This window comes from Nipponia nippon, unplaced genomic scaffold (genome assembly GCF_047370975.1).
Source record: "Nipponia nippon isolate SJK-2023a ecotype South Korea unplaced genomic scaffold, ASM4737097v1 scaffold_5, whole genome shotgun sequence".
Lineage (NCBI taxonomy): Eukaryota > Metazoa > Chordata > Aves > Pelecaniformes > Threskiornithidae > Nipponia > Nipponia nippon.
Genome location: NW_028262369.1, coordinates 63357253 through 63383907, shown reverse-complemented (window position 1 = coordinate 63383907; position 26655 = coordinate 63357253). Strand labels below are relative to the sequence as shown.

Below are 26655 nucleotides of genomic sequence, written 5' to 3'. Positions count from 1 at the left end.
GGCAACACTATGCCCGTGTGCACTGCACCCAGGCGCTGCGTGTGATCATACACACACATGCCTGAATAAAGCAAACACCATGCCTTTCTAAAATATAACTGTTGAATATTGAGAATTACATGGAGAAAGTGAACCGGAGTTCAAAAACCTTCCTGTCCCCAAAACTGTAACATAGAAAGCCTCAACCCAGTGAGAACACCAGTAAAAAATATTTTCAGCTAACACAGAAAAAAAGTTGGAATATCTTGGTTTCCTGCTTTTCCCTTTGAGTCTAAACTTTCTTTTGCAAGATCCATTTTTAAGCACAGAAAGATCCAACTGTCAGTCCATCTGCATGTGAAAGAGCAAATCTAAATGCAGATGAGCGAATACTGAAAATACCCTATTTATTCATGCCCTGCCTGTTAAGGAAAACCCTAGTATGCATGCCCTTCTGCCAGGGTTTGACTTGGGAGCTGAGAAGTCAATGGAGAATAGCTAGAAGATCTGTTGAGAGATCTGAAATCTGTGGATTACTCACATTTCTTAGCAGAGGCTTTCCAAAGAGTCTTTGCAGGAGTGGCTGAGAGGCAAGACACAAGGTATAGGGTAGTTAGGAAAAAAAACAGTACAAATCAGGATATATGCGTATCTAACATTGAAATTATATACCAGAAATAAGACATTCCTAGTCCTATTCTGTATTACAGCTTTTTCTTCAAATACTTCAGGAAGAGTATGCCAATACCGCTACCATCAACATAACCGTCAACACAGCAATAAAAGGGTAACATTTGATCTTTTGTCTAACAAAGGCAAACACTTTGCCAAGGAACAGAAGCGTATTTGTGATCCCAGGTAATTATTGCACACTGATATGAAATCAGAAGCAACAGGACTGAACCCAATGTTTCCCCACACAAGAGGGCTGGGATGCGATTGTAGCATCCTTTCACTTACAAGTTTCTGCTTCAAAGCAGCAGAAAAACATTACTGAAGGTATTCAGTATTTAAATATAATAAAGTTCCTAGCTGTTTATTTAATAAAAATTCCCTTCTCTCATTTAACATCATGCTTAGAGATGAACTGAAAACCATCAATCAGCATGTTATCTACTGCTCTGTGTACAACTATTGTTCCATCAGTGTCAAGATACTGATTTGCAATTATCAAATTTTTCAGTAGAAATGTAGCTGCTTGTCTTCAAGTGAAGAGGAGAAAAAACAGACAACGGATGCACACTACAATAACAGAACACCTGAATTTTGTTACAGCAATTGGCTCTAAAAATTCCAGCACCATAAATACATTCAGTTTGAATTTTTGATAATGGCAATATATGCAACAGAAATTGTCTCAAGGCTTTAAAAGTAAAAAAGATGCAAGCTGACAGGGCACATTTTAAAATAATGCTTCAAAAGTTCTCAACACAGGAGCATACTTGCAGAAACTGGAAAGGTAAAAGTAAGTTGAGGAAGCGAACTCTATAAAGGAAGCCGATAAATTAGCGATGAATTGAATTGTTTGGTTTTTTTAATCCTTCCTATTCAATGTCAGACAGCCTTACAAGATTTCGCCTCCAAAGGGGGAATCAGGACTCCAAGAACGCTACAGAACTTTCCCCCTGTTCTTATTTTCATCTCCCAGTACTGTGCCTCTGGCTGGTCTTCTCTGGAAATACAAACACAATCATCATTTCCGAGCGAATGATTCATCTCTCATCTTTCTATTCTGACATATCCTTATGGCTGTTGATATTTCAGCTACAGCTCAACAAGGCAAAAATGGAAATCCTGACCTTCCCACTCAAGTTAACTCTTTTCCGAGTCATGCAAGGCAGTGCTCTGCTCCCTGTCACTCAAACTCATCACTTGCATGTCACTGCCAATTCTTTCCCTCCCATCCAATATCTGGTTAAACCTTCATTATTATTCTTGCTATCTTTCAGGTCAGGCTTTCCTATTCATCCATGCAACAAGTTCTCACAGCCACTATTCTCATCACAATACATGTATACTACTGTACTACACACAACATGGTCTAGAAAAACACTGCCTTGCTTTACTTTGACATTTAAAATGCATCTGTAAACACCACCTTCCTGATTTAATGCTTTGATCCTTATCAAAGTGTTTTCTTCCACAATCCTTCACTACCTCTCTTGTTAAAAAAATTGGTGCTACACACAAGCTCCAATGCGCAGTATTTGTTACTGATTATTCAAAGTCAATGCTAGAATATTGCTTACAACCCTATAGAATAAATCTTCATTGACTCGCTTGTTAATATTTCCAGTAAGTCCTTTCTCCTCCCATGTATTGCTATTCATACCAGGGGAGAATTCCCTATACACATTTGCAAACCAGTTCATTGACCAGTTCTCCAGCTTCATTGACAGCTCTCCCCATGCTTTCCTTTATTTGCCACTATCTTAATTTAAATGTAACCTCTTTTTAAGAAGAAATTACTTTTAAATGCAAGCGTGTACAGGGCAAACACAAGTTGTAGTCGAGGCATGGCAACCTTCACTGGTCCCAGCTGTTGCTGAGCCAACTACTGCATCACCATTACCACACACACAAAATAAATAATGCAAGTTACTGCATTCAAAGATGAGGAAGAACCAGAAATGAAGACTGATGGGCAAACTTCATATATCACACACTAGACCAGGCATGTGGCAAGGAAAGGATGGGGATAGAGGGGGAACAAACAACTATTCTGAAGCAGAAGAATGTCTCTAAGGAGCAAGGACATAAAGGTAAGAATGAGAGCAGGCAGACCAAAATAGCAAGTCTTTTTTATTACATAAAAGGGAAGTGGTGAGAAAAGTAAAACATAACATAGTGGCTGCACAAAGAAAGCGAACACAAGTGATGGTTCCACGTTTGGCAGAAATGTCCCCTTTCATTGAATCTTCACAGGTAAGTGATTTTAAGCCAAACTCCTATTTAGCAGTGATGGGAGCCAAAAAGAATAGAAAATGCGAAGAAAGGAAAAAACAAGATGTGATAAAGTTTGAAGTGGAAAGGTCCACCAGGGTGAAAGGATGTTCAGATTAGAGATAAGCTGAAAAGACAAAACAATAGCTCTGATCTGTTCAAAATCAATAGGCATCTCTTGAATAGTTTTAAGTCAATGAATCAGAGTTTGGTTTGGAGGAAAGGACAGAGAGGGAGAATAATAAATTTAAAGGTGAAGATGAATTAGAAAGAACGACCTATCCTGAAGGAAGTTGAAACAGACCGGAATACTGATTTTATCTGTTCTTATTGCTAGTTTCATTAATTTCTAGATAAGTTATGGCATCTGCAATTAATATTTCAACTCTATTTTTTCATCAATATAAATAGAGTAGAAATACACAATACTAGCAGTGTCAGTCATCACTGTCTTTAATTAAAGTTCATTTACTCAACAAGTCTTTACTTTCCACATAAAATATGTGAGGACAAAAACCCTATGACTACCAAATGAAAATTTTAAACATATCTTTGTGCACCTTTTTATGTTTCAATACAATCCAAATTCCTAAATGTAACAGAAAAGACCTGATCCATAGATAAGTTACTATCGCATTCAAAAATAGTGTAATAAAAATAAGATACAAAAGTTTTGAAAACTGAGACAGCTCGATTTCTTATTTAAAACTACATCTGCTACATGTATTCTTTATTTTCAAGCCTTGTTCAACATTTCCTAGGACTTACTGATAATTTTCTCTAAAAATATCCAAAAATCTTTTGCAACAAATGCTGAACAAAATGCTGCATATCCCTTCTGAAGAAAGCTCTCACACAGTACAATTAGAAATGTCAATCTGAAAATGTCAAAATATCTCAAAAATAAGCCATTTGAAATTCCAGAAATTTAAGCATTTCAGCGTGTTGATCTGAAAAGTTTCTTTCAAGTCAACAGAAAATAGCACACTGTCTACAGTGAAGCTTTTCAGTTTGATACCTCTATCCTCTCCTAACTATTAGAGCCACTCAAATTGTTTTCCTTGGTACACAATTAGCTGATCAACAGATTATCAGGTAGAATTCAGGCAAATTAGACACTCCACCACTTGGTGACAGAAGGTGTGCTCCTCCAGTGCTTGCCTACAGGGGAACACACAGAGATGCAGTCTGAGCTACCAGGGCATAAAGGAGATTGTTTCATGGAACTGGTTTGAAACAGCACATTTTGAGTCAGCTCAGCATAGCAAAATATTATACTCCGAGAGTAACAATGAAGCCTTTCCCTCTATTTTCTTGACAGGCAAGTATCAGACTTTACTAGCAAGTAATTTCGGAAACTTGGTTCTAGTCTTAAAAGCCAAAATGCACCTGGTCTTTATATGTATGGAAGTGATGACTTTGGTTCAGACACGCAAGTCTAAACATTACTTTATCTCCAGAGCTGAGCCTGTAGATTCAGCTCTGCAGGCTTTTTGTTCAGGAAATCAGTTTTATTTGTTCCCCTAGAAGTACTGGTATAGCTAACACGACTCATTTCTACAAATATTGGGATAATTACAATACAGATATTCTTCAGCTGGAAGTGATACCTATGTGAATCCATGTCTGTATCAAGAATGAGTGTTTCTACCCCCCCACCCCAACATCTTCCCTCACCCTCAAACAGATAGATCTATCTTCCTCCTTCCAGGATTCAAACCATTCATTCTAATTTAGGCTGATCACCTTCGCAAGCCTGACATCACCTCAGAATTTGCATTTCTGTTTTCTGAAAAGGATTAAGCAAGCATTCAAAAGTTTTCAAATTGAACCCTTTAGTTTGGGCACAAGCATTGATGAGAAGACACTTGTGGCATGATAAATGGAGTCAAGACACATGCCACGGCCACTACTTAACCCCTACCTGCTCTGTAAGGCCACAAGCAGTACAGCCCAGGGGTTTCTGGTGAATCCAAGGCAGTTGCCTGCACATCAGTTCTTCTACTGAGCAAGAATAACTGGATATTTAAAGGCTAACTTTTCATGTTTCAGTAATCCCCATACCAAATGCTTTTTATGGGCAATCATCTTAAGCTATTCTCACTGCACACTGCAAGCCTTTCTTTGCTTGATGAAGAATTGAGCTAGTGAGGCTTCTGCTAATTTGTCAGCTGTTGGAATACCCATTAGTCACCCATCAGAAATTACTATATCCTACAGGACACTAAGCAACATATTGTAACAGAGTAATGAAGAGTTCACGTATCTGTTGTCTGACATCTTTCTGAGCCAGCCTGCTCCCAAGGCCTTGCATCTGTCACATACACCACCCTTTTAATAATTAAAGTTTCTAGAGGCCTTCCCCCCCCCCTTTTTTTTTTTTTTTAAGTCATTGCACACCATACACAGAAAGTCCTTCATATGTTCAGGCCAAGTTTGGTTTTCAACTTTTCTTGTTGCTTCCAGCAGAGAAGATCAACTCGATGTATTTCTTCAACTCCTTGGAGAGAAACCAGATATGACACACTCTGCAACTGCTTCTGTCTAAACAAAAGCAACATGGTCCATCATCTCCTTAAGACTTAACAGGGGGACACCAACTGGCCTGGAGCAATCTTGTTCATCTGCAGAGCTGGTCTTAACACCTGCCATTTTTTCTACTCCACCTTGATACTTCCACATACTATCCTTGCCATCCCTGTTCTTCATACTTGAAGTATCTAGACAGGCAACACTGTCCAGCCACATCAAGGATCTGCAGAGATTTATGTCATTTACCAAAAGGCATGGAGCTCTTAGCTGGAGAGAAGCCATAAGCAACAACATCACAGAAGGATGACACTGACAACTGTATTTTTTCTTATCATAAAATGTGACCATTAATCTCTCATTGTGATTACTACCTCTGTACTTTTGTGTGCATGAACTTACTGTAAATTTTGAGTTGGACAGAATTTGAAAATTTACACTAGGGTGTAAAAAACAATTTTCAGTTCCAGTTATTTAATGATTATCCTGGATTTTACTTGCAAGCAGAAGGGGGAAAAGGCAGAGGTGAGCCAACTTTTGTAGCCAAATGCTAGGAAACCATGAATAAAACCAGGAAAAGATTGACATATCAAAATAAAGCACAGAGACTTAACCTCTCTCGTAAACAGTTTCCATCTATTGTCTCTTAGTAGAAAGCTATTTCCAGAAGCAGTCCGCTCTAAAAAACATTGAATGCTGGAGCTAGGGACATAGTTTAAGGAAAAATGTGTCCATGTTTTCTGAATATTAGTAGATTAAATGCAGACATATCAGCAACTTTAAAGAAGAGTTGAATACTATTCAGGAAAAAAGTATGAATTTATAAACACTAGAAAAAAACATTTTTTAATTAAGAGACCACCGAGGTACTCCAACATTTTGACGTGCCTTTCCTGAAGTTTAGCTCAAGGTTAGAACTACTTTACATAGTGAATTTAGTGCAGCACTGACACAGTTAGCTGGATCCTTTGAACAGGATTCTTGAGGTCCTCCTTGAAAGAGGAGCAGACAGATTTGATGGCAGTGGACATCAGTTATCTTCATAAGCAATCGAGTCTTGGTGGAGCTTCTTTTGGTTGCCACACAGCTTGGTCATCTCTTGCTATGTTACAGAAGCCTAGCTTCTCTGGAGATGACAGGTCAAAGCTCGGGAAGAGTTTCAGGTTATGCAGACCACCACAAACACATTCATTCCCAACATGAACTGAAAGCTACCCATCACTCACTCTGAACTCCCAGAACCCTGCTCACAGATTATCTGTGAATAGAAAGGTATGATAATGACTCAACTCCTTACACATTGCAAATTATCTGCTATTATGAATTACTCATTCGGGCTCTAAACACCATATTTAAATGTGTGAATCCTCTCACTTTCTTGTTAATAGTGAAGGGCACTATTACATTTATATTTCTCTTTGAAGGCTGGAAAAGCAGTTCATGCCAGTTCCTCCTGGGGGAGGAAACTGGAAATTGGTATAGACTCCCAGCTAGTATCTCTTTTTTTAAGTTACTGTTACTTGCCAAACAGTTTTATGTCAGAACATATAAAAAGTATCTCAATTCTTTCAGTGTCATGCCCATGCCAACAGAGGAAAAATCACCCCGCTCTCTTCCAACAATTAGTGATTCCCCAGATAACGATAAATGTTCGGGCAATAAACTCGTAAGTGTGGCTAGAGATAAAATTAATTTATAATCATCACAGCTGGAACAGAAAGATGTACCTTCATTAAATGTTCTGTTTAATATGCTGTAATGTATTATTTAAGTGATGACAGAGCCTACTTCTGTACAAAGCACAAATACAAAACAGGCACTGGCATACACTGTAGTCTCATACCGTGTATATGCCGCGCAGGCCCTACTTTTCCTTCTTGGATGTGTCTTGTATACTGGAAGGCATTACAGTGGTTTAATGACTTTCTTAATTTATGCTTCAATAGAGCTACATAGCAGTGTAACTACCTAAACCCAAGAGCCTTCCCTTAAATCACCTTATCTGTTTTAATACAGAGGGGTGCCCTTAAGAAATGCTCTAGAGGCCATGCGGTGACCAGGACAGTTCACCCACCCTGACCCCAGCATAACACCCAGGCACAGCAACGTGCCTCCTGCTGCACTTTAAACAACACTCCTAGTTTTCATCATCTATCCTTAAGCATCAACTCACACAAGTCATCCTAACACATGAAAAGCTTCACACAGTAGAAGCAAAACTGAGCTGAATCATCAGCATCAAATGTTTCACCAATTGTATTAACAATTAATACAATTCCCATTAGCAAAAAGCACAAGCAGCAAACAACGTCCCCCACCAAACACTGGACTTTTGATGCCTTCCCATTGCATTAAGACGTGCTTGCTCTCAGAACGTAAAATATACTCATTCGTTATGTCCCCAGGAAGAAGGGGATGGGGAAGGCAAGTCAGCCTGATTTATCATATGAAACAATAACACTACATATATATTGTTTTGGATTAAATAATGCTAACTCTTGTCCACCAGGTAACACACTTGACAGTTAACTAACACCTGCAAAACATTTAAAATGTCAAGAAAACTGGAATTAATACAGAATATCAACTTTAGCTGGCTGGATTCAGCAGTTTGATGTTACTTGGTTTATTTTTTTATTAGTGCCTGCCTGATATTTTGGCCTATTTTCAAGCTTTGTACAGCTGGAAATAGCCCTCTGAAAGCAAATAGTAGTAAATTAAGCCATTATAGAAAAATATTCTACTCCAAAATCCATTAGTTGGAGGGGGGTTAGAAGTGTTTGAGGTTTGTCTGGGTTTCTTACTCTAAAAACTTATTCTTACATAGCATGCCCAAACAACAAACGCACCCTGTTTTTACAAATGCTTCCCTACAAAGAAAATAAGTAAAAAAGCTCAGTCACGATCATAAAACAAGATATGCATTTTTCATTATATCTACTCTCTCAAATTTCTTGTATTTTTAATGTTTTTTAATAAATAGTTTTAATATTGTACGTATAAGATACATAATATCTAAACCACAGACCACATCTATTGAAACATTTTAAGTAGTAAATTAGAACAGACTATAACGAAACACGTTATAACCAGAAAAACTCATTCACGATGCTACTGAAAAGCTGAAAAAAGATAGTTACAACAACAAGACAGAACACAAGTGTAACGTGGAAACGTCTTTTTCCTGATTTGGAGGGTACAGACACATTGGGAAGGGGGTAATGCAAGTTAGAGGAGTTCATATCAGTTTCCAAAGGAAACCATATGTACATAGAGCAAATGAAAGACAAGATCATAGCAATTAGTATTAAGTGGGAATTTCAAGTTACACACAGTAATAAGGAATGTCAGAATTTTGGGGCAAAACCTAAGTAAATTTCTGAAAGATACTGAGAGAAGTGTGCAACCAGCAGAACTAAAGAAAAAGGAATGTTCTACTACGAAAAACAGCAGTTTCCAAAATATTGACACTATTACATGGTAATGCTTGAACCTCATAATAGGAGGAAGAAACAGTCAAAAACCCTTTGTTGCCCTTTTTCTCCAAAATGCAAAGCTGTATTTATGTGACGACTAAATATTTTATTCCAAACCTAATCAGGGAGGGTATTTAGAAGCTGCTGCAGCCACTGAACACTTTAAACCAAATGCAAGTCGTCAAGTTATTAGTGTTTTCAGAGAGCTGGTCAAGAGCTGACCAGATCATCAGAACTGACCCGCAGTGCTTTACAACTCCCCCTACCAGGCACTTGCTGTACCAGATTCCTGCATTTAAAACCAGCAAAACATGGGAGCCAGGGAAATAAAGAGTGGAATGGCTGATATCTAACTCAGTTGAAAACGATAAATAATTATCACATAATTAATTATAGCGTCTATTGTATTTATGGAACTACTCTGTGTCAATATAGCCTATGGTAAAACATTTGGTTCCACGCTAGCTATATCTATATGGGATAAAAGATATTTAGGCGTCAGAAATAACATTTAGTTATATCTGATATCAGATATTTAGAGACTTCAGAAGGCACCTGCAATGATACTAAATGAGCTTTTGGCTAAGACAGATGCCTTCAATGTATAAGATGCTTAAGATGGTATATCCTCAGAAGTAGAAAATACAATCAGAAAGCAGAAATTACCACACACACACGTTGCTGGTGAAAGTGTCCAAAGGGAGCGCCTCCCCCAACCTCACATTACTTGTTGCTTTCATCAATATCCCGAAGATGCAACCAAATCACTTCTGCCAAATAATCTGGGATGCATCAGTAACACGTGCTCAACTAAATATATCGTCAGCTTTTAAATAAAAGGTAGTATATTTAGGGATGAAATTAATAATACTTCCATATGAATTAAAGACTTGTTCCTATCATAGAATGGTTTGGGTTGGAAGGCACCTTAAAGATCATCTGGTTTCAACCCCCTGCCATGGGCAGAGACACCTTCCACTAGACCAGGTTACTCACAGCCCCATCCAACCTGGCCTTCTTATGCTGGGGGCCCCAGAGCTGAACACAGCACTCCAGGTGGGGTCTCAAGACAGCAGAGTAGAGGGGCAGAATCACCTCCCTCAACCTGCTAGTCACGCTTCTTTTGATGCAGCCCACGATATGGTTGGCTTTCTGGGCTGCAAGCACGCATTGCCAGGTCATGTTGAGTTTCTCATCAACCAACACCCCCAAGTCCTTCTCCTCAGGGCTGCTCTCAAGCCATTCTCCACCCAGCCTGTAGTTGCGCTTGGGACTGCCCCGACCCACGTGCAGGACCTTGCATTCGGCCTTGTTGAACTTCATGACATTTGCATGGGCCCACCTCTCCAGCCTGGCAAGGTCCCTCTGGATGGCACCCCTTCCCTCCAGCGTGTTGACTGCGCCACACAGCTTGGTGTCCTCGGCAAACTTGCTCGCGGTGCACTCAATCCCACTGTCCAGGTTGCCAACAAAGATGTGAAACAGTGCTGGGCCCAATACCGACCCCTGAGGAACACCACTCCTCACTGATCTCCACTTGGACATCGAGCCATTGACTGCAACTCTGAGTGCAACCGTCTAGCCAATTCCTTACCCACCGAGTGGTCCATCCATCAAATCCATGTCTCTCCAATTTAGAGACAAGGATGCTGTGCAGGACAGTGTCGAGTGCTTTGCACAAGTCCAGGTAGATGACATCTGTTGCTATTCCCTTCTCCACCAACGCTGTAATCCCATTGTAAAAGGCCCCCAAATTTGTCAGGAACAATTTGCCCTTACTGCCTTGATATATATTTTTTTTTCCTTGTTCTCCAAGAACATCTTTATACAAAGTGTGCAATGAATGAAGTGTATGTACAGCCTTATTCCCCCCAAGCAACTCCATTTTATTTAACTGAAATTGGGACAAAAGATCACTGCTAAGTCAATCCAATCTTGTGATATTCTGTCTTTATAAAATTGAGCTGTCCCAGGTTTTTGATCACCCACAAAACTGTAAATTGATGGTTCTGTGCTTGAACTCAGAGTTCCCCCCCCGCAAAAAAAACCACCACCACCACAAACCAAAACCTCCATTTCCATATTTCACATTCAGAACACAGCAGAAAACCTGATGCATTTACCAAAACCACTGATGTTACCTAAGTGGCATGCCAAAAGGAGCCATCAGAAAGGCATGTATTTGAGCTGTGTGGGAGAAGGGGGTCTGGTGTCACTTTTATAGTTTGAAATGCAAAAGCAGTTTAAAAAAGGGATTCAATTAGCTCATGCATTTACTGTGAGTAGGAGGTCTCCTTGGGGTTGTCAGAGGAAATGATATTTAATCAACATGATGTCAGTCAAGCGCTTGTCAAACCTACTACAATTTTTCAAAATCGAAAATGTTTTATACAATAATTAATGAAAAATTTTATGTAGAGATCTGGCCACTTTAAAATAAATTACAGCATTCGAGCCTTTCTTAAGAGTTTCTGGCAGGATACATTGTTACTATGTTTATTTTAAAAGCCTCCATTTCTGCAATATGGAAGAAAAGTCTAATATAATTCTCTTCTCCCCCCCCCCGCCCCGAGTATGATTTGGACCATCTACAAGAATATTTAATTACATAATTATGAAATTACATGAGACAGGTATTAATTCAAGCTGTACTATTTTCTACCCAAGTTGCATTACAGCAATGTTTCTGAAGAGTGAACAATCTAATCATCCAGAAATAGACTGCCCATTTGGAATTGTACTGGGACATGTGCAGTTTACTCCTGGGGAAATCAAACCTGCTACTGGACTTGCCCCATGTCAGAGGTTAATGAGCTTTATGTTAGGCTGTTTTAGCAGCACTACCTGGTGCAGAGAAGGATTAGACTAGGGTTAGACTTAAAAGGCTCTAAGAGAGGAGAAAACTAGAAGACAGATTATGAATAAGGTTCAGAAGAAGCTGCAAGAAGTCAGCTCTAAATCAGAGCTATAGTCTCTAAATCAGCTCTAAATCAGAGCTAAGTCTCAAGACCAACTGCTGACCTTGGCTTTGATGGTTGACTAAAGTCGGTCTAGAAAACCCTGGGGACTGCTTGCACACTACTGCGTTGACATCCCAGCAGGTGTCTGCACGTTGAAAATCCCCCAAAGGGCCAGAGCAAGTACTTGGGAGTGGTGACCACAGTGGACAAAGCCCCACGTGAAAATCTTGTAGCACTTCATTTGTCCAAAGGACTGGGGATCAGAAGCTCTAAAGGTTTAGCTGGTACAGTCTCCAGAGTCATCTCAGTTTACTACCTCTACCCATATGCCCAGGGAATTTCTCCTAGGTAACAGAAAAGTAATTTTTTTTTTTTTCCAAACGGAGTGAGGGTCTAAGCAGCAAATTAAGCCAAAAGTATTCAATAACTCCTAACTACTGTCTGTTGGAAACACCACAGTTTCACATCACGCGAGGATGTAGGTTAGAAAGGTTGAACTACAGAGAGTGGCGTGGTGGGGCACCGCAAGCCTGATGGTACTAAGAAACTGTGAATGCTACTTCAGAGGACTAATACCTCTGCATCAACTTTCCCCAATAAAGAGCAAATTCATTTCAGATTAGGGTCAGGTCACAGAGCAGAGCACATTCTGACTTATGCAGAAGCACATACAAAATATGATGGATGAAACAGCTTCATAAGCATTTGCAAGCTCCAGCAGGAGCTCTCAGCACAGATAAAGGACTGCAAGTTCAAAAGGAATTATTCATAAGAGGAACCGACGTTCCTGCAGCAATAGATGAACAAACCTTTAGCCCCAAATCAAATGGAAGACTTCTTACTTCTAAGTTTGATACGTTGGTTGCCAACTCCCCCCTAACTGAGAAGAGTTTAGAGTGACTACAGGAACTGCATTAGGAGACTAGAGGTAAACTGATATTAAGATAAACTGGAAGAGAAACAACTTACAGTATTAGTAATACTGCAGTGAGGCCCCATTCAAAGCAACAAATACTTAACAAGCTTAGTTTGATTGATTAATGTTTGGAATTTGTGCACCCATGAGAATCCTTTGCTGCCTTCCAGTAAGCTCAGATTATAAAAGATGTGTTTCTGAGAAACATAACTTCATTTTTCTTTGCTTTGGAGAATAACATTCTGGAGACAGACTTTTGAAATCATTGCTTTGTTTTGCAGCTACTGCCAGAATCAGCCAAGGAATGAAGACGGTCTTGTTTAATCATGCTGAGCTACAAATTGCTATTAAGGCAGCATGTCTTTCTGCAAAGCATGATTCAAAATTATACACCTATATTATATACATACATACATTCAATAAAGAAATTCTACCCATGCAGCTACACGTTTAGCAATATCTGACACAAATACAGCTTTGTTATTTGGAAAGAAAACTGCACTTGATCAGTTATTTGGCTCAAAGCCATCCCCAGTATCGCCATAGACTGGAACAGATTGAGAGCAGCCCTGCTGAGGAGGACTTGGGGATACTGGCGGCTGCAAAAATTGGACATGGGGCAGCAACGTGCACTTGCAGCCCAGAAAGCCAACCGTACCCTGGGCTGCATAAAAAGAAGTGTGACCAGCAGGTCAAGGGAGGTGGGTCTCCTACTTTACTCCACTCTCATGAGACCCAGCTGGAGTACTGCACCCAGCTCTGGGGTCCCCAGTACAAGACGGACATGGGCCTGTTGGAGCAGATCCAGAGGGGGGAGAAAATTATTAGAGGGCCTCTCCTATGAAGAAAGCCAGAGAGCCGGGGATGTTCAGCCTGGAGAATAGATAGCTCCAGGGAGATCTTACTGCGGCCTTTCAATAAATTGGGGGGGGGGGGAGGTATAGGGAAGATGGAGAGGGACTTTTTAATCAAGGTCTGTAGGGACAGGACAAAGGGCAATAGTTAATAGTTTTAGATTGGATTATGTCCAATTTAGATTGATATAAGGAAGTGCTTCTTGGTTGGGGGGGGGGCAGTTCAGTGGGTTTCTTTGGGTTTTTCCTTCATTTGTTGGGGGGTTGAGTTGTGGGATTTGGGGGGGGCTTTGTTCGCAGGTTTTTGTTTGTTTTATTGGGTTTTGGGGGGTTTTTGTTTTGTTTGGTGGTGTTGGGCTTTTTTTTTTGGTTTGGTTTTTTTTTTTTTTTAAACACACACACTGAGGGTGGTGAGACACTGGAACAGGTTGCCCAAAGAAGCTGTAGATGCCTCATCACTGGAAGTGTTCAAGGTCAGGCTGGACGGGGCTTTGAGTAACCCAGTCTAGTGAAAGACATTCCTGCCTGTGGCAGATGGATTGGACTAGGTGATCTTTAAAGGTCCCTTCTGAACCAAACCATCCTATGATTCTATGAAGCATCCAGCAGTTCACTTGGATATCCCTAATTCTCAAGCAAGAAACCAATAACATCAACTTTTTTTTTTCTTTCAGAGTTCATTAAATCCAAGATATTTTAGACAAATAGCAGACAAAAAAAAAAGTAGTTAGTTGCAGAAATGCATGTAGCATTTTATACCATGTAACTGGACAACTAAACACACTGAGCTTCACTCTCTCAAATGCCACCAACAGAAGCACTTGCAAGCTCAGAATACTGAGACTGCTTTGCGTAGTATCTTTGAAGTGGACTTCAAAGTGTTTATTACTGTAACAACCTGTCACTGGAGAACCACTCTTACGCAGCACTGATATATATAAGTACGTATTTTTAGTTAGAAGCCTGAAAACCCCAGATTCTCCGCAAAACGGAAGCATTTGTGGGATAAAACGATGATTCAAAACCTAAATAGCATGTTTAAATGCCTGTCTCTATTGCTACATCTAACCTCTGCATCTTCAAAACAGATCTACACAACCTATTCAAACAGACTTCTACCTCCACTAAGGTTCACCATTTAAATGGAGTTCTGCTCCACATTGATCAAACTCTGTAGTCCATCCCACAGACACAGGATTACAGTTTTATTTCAAGTTTTTTTTTTTCTCCTTATTGCCAAGTTTCCCCAATATCATTAAAAAGAATGAATGCTTGAATTAGTAATCACCCAAGTTATGCTTTTGCTTCTTTATGTTTGTTTGCCACTGTGATTCAAATAAGCTCAAATGCAATTTTCAGAATTTAATACAGCCTATTTTTAGCAGTGCAGAAGGTCTGATTACAATTTTTTTTTCATTTTACTATTTGGTATAAGATGGGCATTCACATTTAATCATATCCATAGATTACCTCAATGAATACAAATGTGTTACATTATCTTTAAATAAATGAATGTCAATATGTTCTAGGGTAACAGAAGTAATTGCATATTGATAACAGTCATTATCATAAGTCATGGTTGCTGGCAGAAAATCCACTTGTATTTTCTAATAAGGTGCAATATTATGGTCTATTTTGAGATGATAGCTTTCTATTTCCCCATACATAATACAATATCACTTCAATATAGCTGGCAGACCCTGGGAATAGATAAAGATTCAGAATGTAAACCTGCAAATTGTAAGATTTTACAGTCTTTTGAAACTAGGGCGGATATTCCAAGCACCTCAGCAAAACTGATATGAGGGAATCATTATCTGTGCCAGGCTGATGTACCTTCCGTTCCACTCACCACAGCAGATAACAGCAACTAGCACATTATCCTGAACTCATACAACCAGATAATTCAGATTTTGCATTGTAGTTTATTGCAGTTTGCAAAGTAATCTGAAAGACACTTGAGAAAGGGACATCTCTCCCTCATTTTTCAAGAAGCACAAAACTTTAAAGCTAACTCAGATATTCTGGATGCATCTGCTGCTGGAGAGTAAGGGAGTTATAATATCCAATATCAAGATTGGAGGCTCTCGTTCTGCACTGCTGCTCCACTTTATTGCTTTAAAGTAGTAGAAAGGCAGAACTTGATAAAATAAGCAGACAACTGCAGAGTTCCGCGCCGTGGACAGAATATCCCCATGAAACACTATGGTCCAGAGATGGACTGTGTCACAGCTTTGCAAAATAAGATCGGGGGGAGGGTGGGGGTGTCCCATCTGGACAGGGATTTTCACATGAGTCAACAGCATGTGGATCAGCAAGAGCACAGCAAGGTCAAAGAAAGCAGAGTGACTCTAATGCCCTACTTGGCAGCTGTGAGGCCATACCTGGAATACTCTGCCTAGTTTTGAGCTCCACACACAAGAAATACTGACTAGTGGAACAAGTCCAGCAAAAGGCAACTAAAATGGCCCTCAACAGAGGCCAAAAACAGAGTGGACCTCTAACTCCCCACTAAAGCGGAGACAAAAACTCATGAAGTGTAGAAAGAGATTGAAGAAACAGGTTTTACCCATCCTGGAGGATCACAAGGCTTCTAAGAGGTGGATCTTAACTGCTGTCCTCAACAGCCCAAAGCATGGTTATAGAGAAGACATGACTCCTACTCTTCCCCAGGACAGTCAGCGAAAGGACAAGCAGCAACAATCACAGGTTGCAGCAAAGGAAATGCCAATTACATACAAGAAAAAGGGAATTTCAAAGCAGGAGTGGCCAGGCACTGGCACCACCTGCACAGAGAGGAAGCGCCACCTCTGAAAATTTTCAGAACTCAAATGGACAAAGCCCTGATGTACGGGGCCTGGCTAGGATAGAGTTGGCTTTCTTCACAGCAGCTCACATGGTGCTGTGGTTTAAATTTTTACCAAAACAGTACTAGTAACACAGTAATATTGTAGCTTTTGCTGAACAGCATTTGCACAGCATCGAGGCCTTCCATTTCTCTCTGCCTCACCAGTGAATAGATTGAGGGCTGTGCAATAGGCTGGGAGGGGGCAACCAGGCAGATGACCTGAACTAACTAGATATTCCACACCATATAACATCATACTCAGCAATACGAGAGAAAAGAGGGGTGTTTAGGAGGGTTAGCCATCTTTTGTGATAAACTGGCAGGGCATTGGTCTACCCACACGAGGTGGAGCGTGATTGCTTCTGCATCACTTGTTTTGTTTTCTTCTATTCTTCCACTTATCAAACTTTTTTTTTTCCCCTAAATCTTGAGCCCCTCAAGTTTTCTTGCTTTTATTCTTCCTTTCTTCTTCCCCCACCCACTGGGGGTGAGTGGAAGCAAGCGAGCAGCTGTGTGGTGCTTCGCTGCCCACCAGGGTCAACACACACCACCTGAGCAGCGTGGTCCAACTCTGAAGGTGGTCCTGCTTTGAGCATAAGCCTGGACTAGATGAGCTCCAGAAACCTCTTCCAACCTAAATTATCCTGCAGAGCAATGCACAAGCTTCTTTATTCCAAACTTCCCCTGTAAAAATAGCTCCCAGTTTGATAACAGCGAGTGCCACACTTAAAAGACCATCTGAGCCACCCCCCCCCAACAGTCACAGCACAGTAGATATATTTGCATGTGAGATTTAGAAAAATACAGGCAATCAGCATGGCTGGAGCGCTGTGTTGTCCTTCGGGAACACACCACTCCAGCCCCGCCACTGGCTCACGCCAGGCCTCACCACTATTACCATCTCCTGAGAAACATCCACACTGAGCACTACAGGGAGACCTTCGTTTATAATTACTCACTACATTGCAAGATAAATACACAGTAACATTGCTTTGGTATATAGTTTTGTCATTTTAATGAAGTCTCATGCACACAAAAGGAAAGTATCAGCTCTAACTTAGCTTAGTCATAGGTAGAAAAATAACGTTCTGGCACCCAAAACTGGAGTAGCCAGTAATCATATTAATCATAAAAGCTTTCTCCTGAGGTGAGGATTCTTCAGAGAAAAAAACCTAAGCGTTCTCCTGAACGCCTTTATAATGAAATGTAATTAAATCTACGTTTAAGTTTTATGTGATTATCGTCAGTCAAAATTTCAAGCCCGAAACTTTCCATTCATGATCCAAAGCAGCCAATTTAGAAAAAGACAAGTATTTTAAATTATTAGTAAGCTAAATCCCCTAAGACATGCCTTGCAAGCAGGCTGCACTGCCTCATAGCACCCGAGGCCTAATCCAGGAGCCACCTCGACCACAGGCCGCTTCACACACTGAACCATGTCCCTCACAGCGAGGCCAATGCTGCCAAACCCCTGCACCGCACCTCATGGGCTCTGAGGCACACACAAGTGGGGCTTTTTGGTCTTGGTGTTTGGGGGTTTTGGGTTTTTTGGGGGTTTTTTTGGTGTGGGTTTTTTTGTTTGGTTGGTTTTTTTTAGTTATCTTCACCACGGGTCCGCACACCCCGCGGCCCAGTTCTCCCGGCCCCGCTGCGCGCGCAGAGCCCAGTCAGCCGGTCGCCTAGCAACCCCAATCTGCCCAGCAACCAGGGCCCCGCCGCGGGCGGCTGCAGCCGCCAATGGCAGAGCGGCGAGCCGCCCGCCCGCCCCGCTGTCCTGGCAACGGCGGCGGGAACCCGCGGCCAACGGCCGCGCCCGTCAGGCCCCCGCGGGCGACCGCCCCCGAGCCAAATGCGGCTGCGGCGCGCTTCATAGCCCTGGCTGGACACCGCCCCCGTGGGCCTTGTCCAGGTGTCTGCTGAGCCAGCGCAAACTGAGGTATTTAGATGCTGCCGGTGGGAGCTGTTCAATACTGGTAGCACAGGCTCAGGCCTCGCCCAGCTACTGCAGGTACAGGCAGCTGAACAGGCAACGCAGCCATTCTCACACCAGCGCAAGGGCAGGCATGCACCCTTGCAGGCAAGGCAACAAATGCTCTAACTCTGCTTCTGCAAAGCTACCCAATTAACCTTTCTGCTCCAGTCAGCAACAGCACAGGGCACTACCACAAGTTAACAGCCACAACAAAGACCACACCTTCCTCCAGGTTGAGATGCTTGTCTTCTTTCAGAGAGGAAAGGTGTGCTTCTGTCTTCTCCGTACCTACTCCTGTAGGAGCCAGTTCTGACTGAGAAAAGGGACACTGCCACACGCCAGGTTTTGGAGACTGGGAGCCTGCTCTGATTTGCTGCAGCAGCACTTGGACATTAGCGTTGTTAACTGGGACCAGCTGGTGGGTGCTGCAGGCCCTCAGGGATGCTGGTGGGAGCACAGCCAGCCCCAGGTGCAAGTAATAGAGGGGATATGCCAGGAGAACCTTGCTGGGAGGGCCAGAAGGACTTGAGGGATCTCAGGGTCAAGTTTGGGCGTTCCCAGGGTGTTGGCTGTATAATTAGGGCTCAGCCAGCAGCCTCACAAAGCACATCAAGTGTTAGGGCTTCAAAACATGTTCTGGATCGGGGTGATGTGAAGGAAAATTACCCCTTTTCTTATACCTTTCTTGTCCTTTACAGAAACAATATGCTTCTGGAGAGTACCAGGAATCTTACAAAGCCTTTGAGAATCTCCACAGACCCAGATCTTCACCAGCTCTGTACACGAGATGTGGAAAAAACTCCACTCCTTTGTCATGTGTGTTACCTAAAATGCAGCCTCTGCGAGGAAGAACAGTCAACAAAAAGTTATCTTTCAGTACTCAGTTGTGACTGGCTACATGAACTTAAAAATGGACTTCAGTATTCACATATTAATTTTTTTTTTTAATGGTAGAGATCTGCCAATGTTGGTATTATTGCAAGCATAGTGTAAAGTCAACTTGAAAGTGGGCATGTAAAAATACTGAATTTGTAGTATTTTACTGCCTCGTGAAAGGCATCTAATTTGGACATGGAACATTTTTGCAGTGAGTAAGCATTTCTATGAATTTCAATATACATAGTTTCCCATGGACTGAAATTTTTATGGAAAGTTGCACATTTCTGAGCTGCAAATACTGTGTGTGCTTAGTTAACAGTTTTATGAGCAACAAAGTTGTGGTTGCTATCGGGTGTCATTTTCTGCTGTGTGCTCTTCTTTAAGTTCACAGCAAGTATAAAGGTTGTTATTAGGAGAAAATCACCTTTCCACTGAGAATTAATCTTTTTTGGTATGCTCCCTATTTCTGGCTTCCACCATTCTGCTGCTGTCAATATCCAGGTTCTGTACAAGGTGACTTACCCATTGAGTGCCCCTCCTTCTCTCATTTTTAATAATAAAGGATCTGCAGACATAATGATTTGTTCATGCTTTTGTGCATTTTCTGGTGAAGTAATTTTTCCTTTTATATGACTACTCCAATTTTACTAATTTTTTTGCAAATATTCTGGTTACAATTAAGGCTGAAATAAAGAGCAACACTGTTAAAACTACCCAATGGGGACCAAAGAAGCCAATACTTATGACCAGCCTGTCCAGTCCGTACAGTCTATTTCCTACAATTTTCAGGGTTCTTAAGATTTAAAAGGATTTTCAGCTAACTGTAGCAACTCTGAAATTGGACAAAATTGTCATGAATAGTTCAGCAAAGGTCTCTGCTCGATGAAAGCAAAAAGGGGAACAAGATAATAAGATGCATAAGGAATGAGACTAACATTGATAGCATAATGCACTTAAGTACAGCGGTAATAATGTTCTCAATATTGATCAGTATCAGAAAAGCTCTGCGAGAAAAAGTGATTAAGGCAGAAAAGGCTATCATTTGGAAAGAAACTTAAAAGATGTGATTGTTTACATTCAACACGAGACACAGAAGGCGATATTTTAAAAATCAAAATATTTCAAATATTTCCATGCATCTCATAATGCTATAGGAGGTTCACCTCTGTCTCTGTGCATGTATATAGAAACTATATTATAATGTGAATTATCCAACTAAAATAAATCCTTATTGGGGAGGGAGGTAGAAATAGCAATTACAATGGATTTTCAGCGTGGAGGGCTGGTAACTCCATTACTGAGTGATGTAGATGAGATCAGAATTTAGTCCAAGGATCTGTTCTCCACTTCTAAACCAGTTACCTCCCACTATGGCAGATGTGAATACATATGGGCGAAAGAACAGAACAGATCCATCTAGTGGGAGGACAGGAACAATATACATATTGCTGTATTATATGAGGCCACAAAGCAAAGTTAAAATTTTCACACAGAACATATGTTTCATATGACATATTTATGTGTTTCATGTATGACACATCTTGCATTTTTAATAAGCATTAGGTTTAAAATCGGGTAAAGTGATATCACATAAAGATATGATAAAGGAAAATCAGAAGTTACGTTGTCAGCTATTCTTTAAATCAACACATTCTGCTATATTAGCTTTATAGCTAATGTTAGCTTTAGTATTTTTCTGTGTTTGAGCATGGAGTCCTTTAAATATACCCAATATGAACTGAAATATTTCTAATAAGTAATAGGGCACAGTGGAACTTTTCTCTTTCTCTAATTCTTCATCCTTGCCCTGTCTGTATTCTCATTTTTAATGCCCATAGTTGTTTGGGTTTTTTTTTACGGTGATGACTGTTTATATGGAACACATTTTCCAAAGTGAGTTAGTGACGATCATTCGCTGTGATAGGATTTTGTTGATGTTTGTGTCAAATTGTACCAAGCTACCTTTACAACAAAAGAGCTGAACATCATGATGGAATTTCATCCAGAAAGTTTCTGAATTGTAAAAATGGGTAAATTATGCAAAACTAGGTCTTGCCTGAAGGGTGAGAGACAAGAAGCCTTAAAGTAAGTTGACACAGTTTGTGAAGTGAGAAACAGACCTCATTCTTGTGCCGTTTTAAAAATGTGAGGAAATTCCAAAGAGAAAAGCCTAGCTAAACTGAAAATAACACAGCTCCACAAATATGAAGTAAACACTTACTGGATTTATTTGCTGGGGTGAATGTCCAGCAGCTTGGCAAATGAGAGTCAGCCATGTCTGCTGTAATGTGACATGAATTCTTCATGGTTTCATGAATACTTCAACCAAGTTTTTCTAAGATTTTCACATATCTGTCCAAAGCAGAAATAGTAATTCAGCTGCTGATCTGTTTCTCTCTCTATTCTATTCTATTCTATTCTATTCTATTCTATTGCAAAAGATGTTCTCAAAATGGATTTACTGCTGCCATTAGAAAAGTGCTTTCGATGATGAAAAATGCGTTAGATCAAATTATTCCTTCAGAACAGGCACAGCCTTGCAGGAAAAGGATGAAGATGTTATATGATACTGGAGGATGTAATTCTTGCCCCCCAGGATGACACAGGTAGATTGTAGCAGGGAGACACACCCATTCCCCTGCCTCTTGTGTCACGCACCAGTTTTATTCCTGCTCCGTTAGCGCATTTAACTGGCTGGAAGTACGAGAGAAGTGACAGAGCTTTCACAAGGGGGTGGAAGTTTTCAGCACCACGACAAGAAAATAGGAAAGGAAGGGTGAGGTTAAAAACCTCTTACAGCTATCCTCCTTCTAGAAAATCTCTGCATAGGCCTATATGCTGTTTTACATGATTTCCAAGAACTTGAGTACACACAGCAGTAATCAGTGCTGCAAACTGTTTGACATTCACCTGAAAACTACTATTTGCATGCAGTTTCACGTGGGAGCGTTAGATCTTTGATCATTGTGGTCAAGACTATATAAAGAAACGACAAAAAGTTCATTACTGTCCTGTAGGGAAAACTAAACGGTTAATTTTATTTTGTATTATAACTATATTCCTAGTATTTAGAAGACTGATTCAACAGGGAGTAAATCTGATTTTCTGTAAGCCCATCCCTGCACAGCTTAATAAATGATGTGTTCATTTTATTTTCTGAGTCACTGCGCTGGTTTGGCAGCATATTTGACATGAAGCAGAAGTTCAGAAGAGTGCTGCAACCTGTCACAAGGGAAAATGAGAAGACTGGAAAAAGGAAAGGAAAGTAAATACTTTAAATATATACAAAGTTGGAGGCCTAAGGGGCCTAATTGGTTTCTTGATGTAAGCATGCAAACAAAAGCCTTCAGTGTAACAGCTTGTATAGAACTGCGAGCTATCATTCTGTCACCCACTACTGAAACGTTAACCCTTTTTACTGCACATTTTTATTGAAAGGAAGAAGAAGAAGGTAAACTGCACTCTGGGTGGTCACTGGGCAGCTTCCAGGGCTACAGTAAACCATGGCCCATGGTAAGCAGAAGACAGCTGAAAACGACCCGGAGAATAAGGTTTCATATTTCATCAAAAAGCTCAGTAATAGTCTAAACTTAGTGGTGACTTTGAAACAGAGAGGAGGCAAAAAAGGAAAAATGAACATAAAATCTAACTACATCTAGACCATCTCAGCTCTATGGAAGTGAGACTTTTTTTTGAGATGCCTCCAGTCTCTCATGCACAGGATAAATTATTTATTAATAAAAACTGGTACAGAAATTATGTGAAAGAAACAGAATGAAGACCATGGTAATCAATTGGCAAATGTTCACTATGTAGGTTTTCAGTGTACTTTTTTTTTAATAGTACTAAATTCCTAGAAATTGTTGGGTTGAATCACATCCACTTAGGACTCGTTTATTTGTCAAGACCCAGCATAATAAATTCTTAGCAGTTCTAGATTAACTGTCTGTATGTCATAATGGTGTTCTGTTTGGTATCACCTGGTATAATTTATTATGTAGGACCTCCAGAAGACTATTCATAGCAAGAACTTAGTTTAGCATTTTGAATTGCCTGCTGGAATGTCTTCTCTCTATTAGTCATGTGGTATACTGAGGAAAACTATTCTCTAATTTAGACATTTGAATTAGTTGCCAAATGGCAAGAAATATAAATATCCCCATTTGCCGTCTTTTTAAATACTTCCCTCAGGATCTCATTTGATCTTGGGGGTAATGTACCATTTTAAAAGTAGCATGATTAAGCCTTTAGCAAAAAAAAGAAAGCAAAATTACACAGAAAAAGAATACGAGAAGGAATAAAAATCAGAGCTGACAAATAATTTAGCCATTTTTCTATGTTTGTGTTTCAACCACTTCTTTGTATCTGACTAAATCAGGACATTTGGTTCTATTTTCTATCAAGGCATTGATTTTTTTTTAATCTGCTCTCTCTGAAATGATCAATTTGAAACAAATTTTTTAGACTACAACAAAAAATGTGTATTTATCCTGAAATAATATTCAAGTTAAAATAGAAGTCAATGAGGGTAGCTACAATATAAAACAATCCACTTTAAAGGTACATATTTGTGCCTTTTTAATTCACCTGGTCAAAAAATTTAGAAATGTTTGAACTTACGGGATTCACACGAAAAGTGCCGATTTGGTTCTTGCCATTCCTGAGATTCAGAAATTCTAAGCCTCGTCTCAGGTCTCTTCCAGTCCATTTCTTCATTATTTCTTTTTGCTTTTCCAGTTTCTAATTTTCTACATAAAACTGCATTTTCATTAATAGATATGACATAGAGTGAAAGTTTAAATAAAGTAAGTGTAGATAGCAAGTGCAAATTTTTAACAACGAGGGTAATTGACCATTCAAACAAGCTCCGATAAACTGTGGAGTATTCATATCTTTATCTTCAAAGCGATGTGAAGATGTGCATTATGAGAATAGTAACTATTAAAAACCCATGAATTAGGCTGTCCAACCTCAATTAGGGTGTTTGATACTTCTAACACAGAGGTATCAGGGTAAACATAGAAGCCTGTGCTTTACTAAAAGATAGACAAGGTGATCTCTATGTCTCATCCATCTCTACAGGTATTGATATTTTAAAGGCATCAAAGCAAATGCTTCAGTCATACCGAACTGCTGAAAATTGCAGTCTGCAATGCAAGATCCAGCATTGCCTTCTACATTAGCAAAATACATATATGATTTAAATCTATGTATATTTATATGTAAGTGTTATCCACACAACTGCTCCGTAGATTTAACTTTGTGTTGGCAAATCACATGACTGGCAGACTTCCTAATCCCAAAATCACCAAGAACCATGAAGCCTTGCAGTAGACTAACAAGGCAAGACACTGGCATGGAAAATGCTGCACCATTGTTCCACAAATAATAAACCATGCAAAAGAATTTAAAAGGTAAACTATATGTATGTTTCTGAACTTTTCTAGGGTTTAGATAAAAAGTGAGCCAGCTGAGCAGAATCTTAGCTGGCGTGAATCCAGATGGTGCCCCAGTCTCCTTAAGGAGACATCAATGTCTGGTCTGTTATATCTGTTGTCATAAGAATAAAAAGAGGACAAATGTTTAACCCTATTAAAGTAATCCATATGGACCCCATAAGTGAGAAAGTGGTTGATGAAACAGTACGTAGTGTTCCTTCCATATGCTGATTTGCAGCATAAATTTCTGTTCACTCCCCTGTTTTCTAACCAGAACTACTACTCTTTGTGACCAAAGAGAGTGCATGGAGCAGAAGAACAGTCCTGGAAATAGCAATTTAATCACTTGCTGACTCAACAACAATTTAGCTAAACAAATGGGGTCTGCAGATTCAGTTACCAATGGGGAAAAAAAAATGTTTTTCTTTTTCTTAAACTGTTATTGAAAGGTCTCAAAAAAAATCATGTATATTCTTACCGTGGAAATCCCCGCTTCCTTCCTTTTAAGTGCTTCTCACTCATCTCTACAGAGAAGATGCTTACATTGGACTAGAGGCTGATGAGATCTCTTTCATGGGAGAGGTATTTTGATTACTTTACTGTATATAACATGTATAACATATTTATCTTTTCAAATATTAGCCAGTTTCATTAACTAAACTTTTCATTAAACATTTATTATGTTTGTATTTATAATACAGATCAAGAGAAAGTAGGAAGTGGAAAGAAACAACAGAGGTCAATGGAAAGGGAAAAGATCGAAATCAGTCTGATACAAGTAAATGTAAGAAGAATAAACGTTATTTTAGACATCTGATATGTGGCCGAGAAATGTGTAATATCAGGAGAACAGAACTCCTTTTAGAAAGGCATACAGTTGTATCTTTAGTCATGAATGTCTCTGTGTGCAAAATAGTGCTTAACAGGGCATATAATTTAGAAAATCCAGCTTCTACAACAGATGGCTTTATTTACCACATTTAGAAACTTTACATGGGGGAATCTTCCACTGGAAGCACAGATGTGTGTCCTGCAAAATAATCAGATCTGGGTCAAAAATCAGACTGCCCTAACACTTGGTGCCACTGTTTATGTAAGATTGTCACAATCTGTCCAAAGCAGAAAATGATCCAAATAATTAGTCGTATTTCGTGTGAGATGTTTTCCCTCCTAAAATAACCGTGACTGTGTCTCAACTGGAACATCTGTAAGGGAACAGGTTTCCAGTGCTGCTTTTTTCCCCTTGGTACAGTGCTTGCAGGGTGACTTTTGTAATACCCTTTCTTGCCATAAAGACCTATAACCATTCAATCTGTCACCCTGCTGATAAACTCTGGGAAGTACGAAGCCATGTAAAAATCACGGTGTGCTGAGGAGTGAAGAGTGTTTCCTTGTTAGTGGATGTCTCGGACCTGAGAAAGTACCAAGTAATTTTCTCTCTCCTTGTTTTTACGGCTAAGAACGCTGATGACCAGTATGACCAGAGGAAAGGTAAAAGGTGCTGGCACCCAAACAAGGGCACCCAAACAAGTAATCAAAAGGAGAGACTGCAGTACAGAAGGCAAACTGGCAGTAGTCTCTGTTACGTGATGGGGAGACAATGTTTTGTTTGGAGGAGAAAATGGGCTTAATTAAAATGGAGATGTTTCTCGAGTTCATGGGCATCCTGCGTTCATGATAGAGCTGCTAAGAGCCAATCTCCCTTTAAAAAATCCTTTGCCTTCTAAGTTCAGTTTCTTTCCATCCTGTTCATACAGTAACTAATAGTAACTAGTTTTAAAAAAATCAGTAATAAGTAAAAAACCCAAAAATATGGTTAGTTAATGGATCCTGAGGGCTTGTTTTTTTCTAATTTCCCTAA

At 40.0% G+C, this 26655-nt stretch overlaps 1 long non-coding RNA gene across 4 annotated transcripts in view; it reads right to left on the bottom strand.

The window, feature by feature from the left end:
• The window catches only part of LOC148052287 (uncharacterized), a 203746-nt gene extending 184923 nt beyond the window's left edge, over positions 1–18823 (bottom strand). For all 4 annotated transcript variants that reach the window (XR_015698928.1, XR_015698931.1, XR_015698930.1 and 1 more), the window contains exon 1: positions 18700–18823. This is a non-coding gene — a long non-coding RNA (uncharacterized LOC148052287). The remainder of the gene's footprint in view (positions 1–18699) is intronic.
• Positions 18824–26655: the final 7832 nt, after the last annotated feature.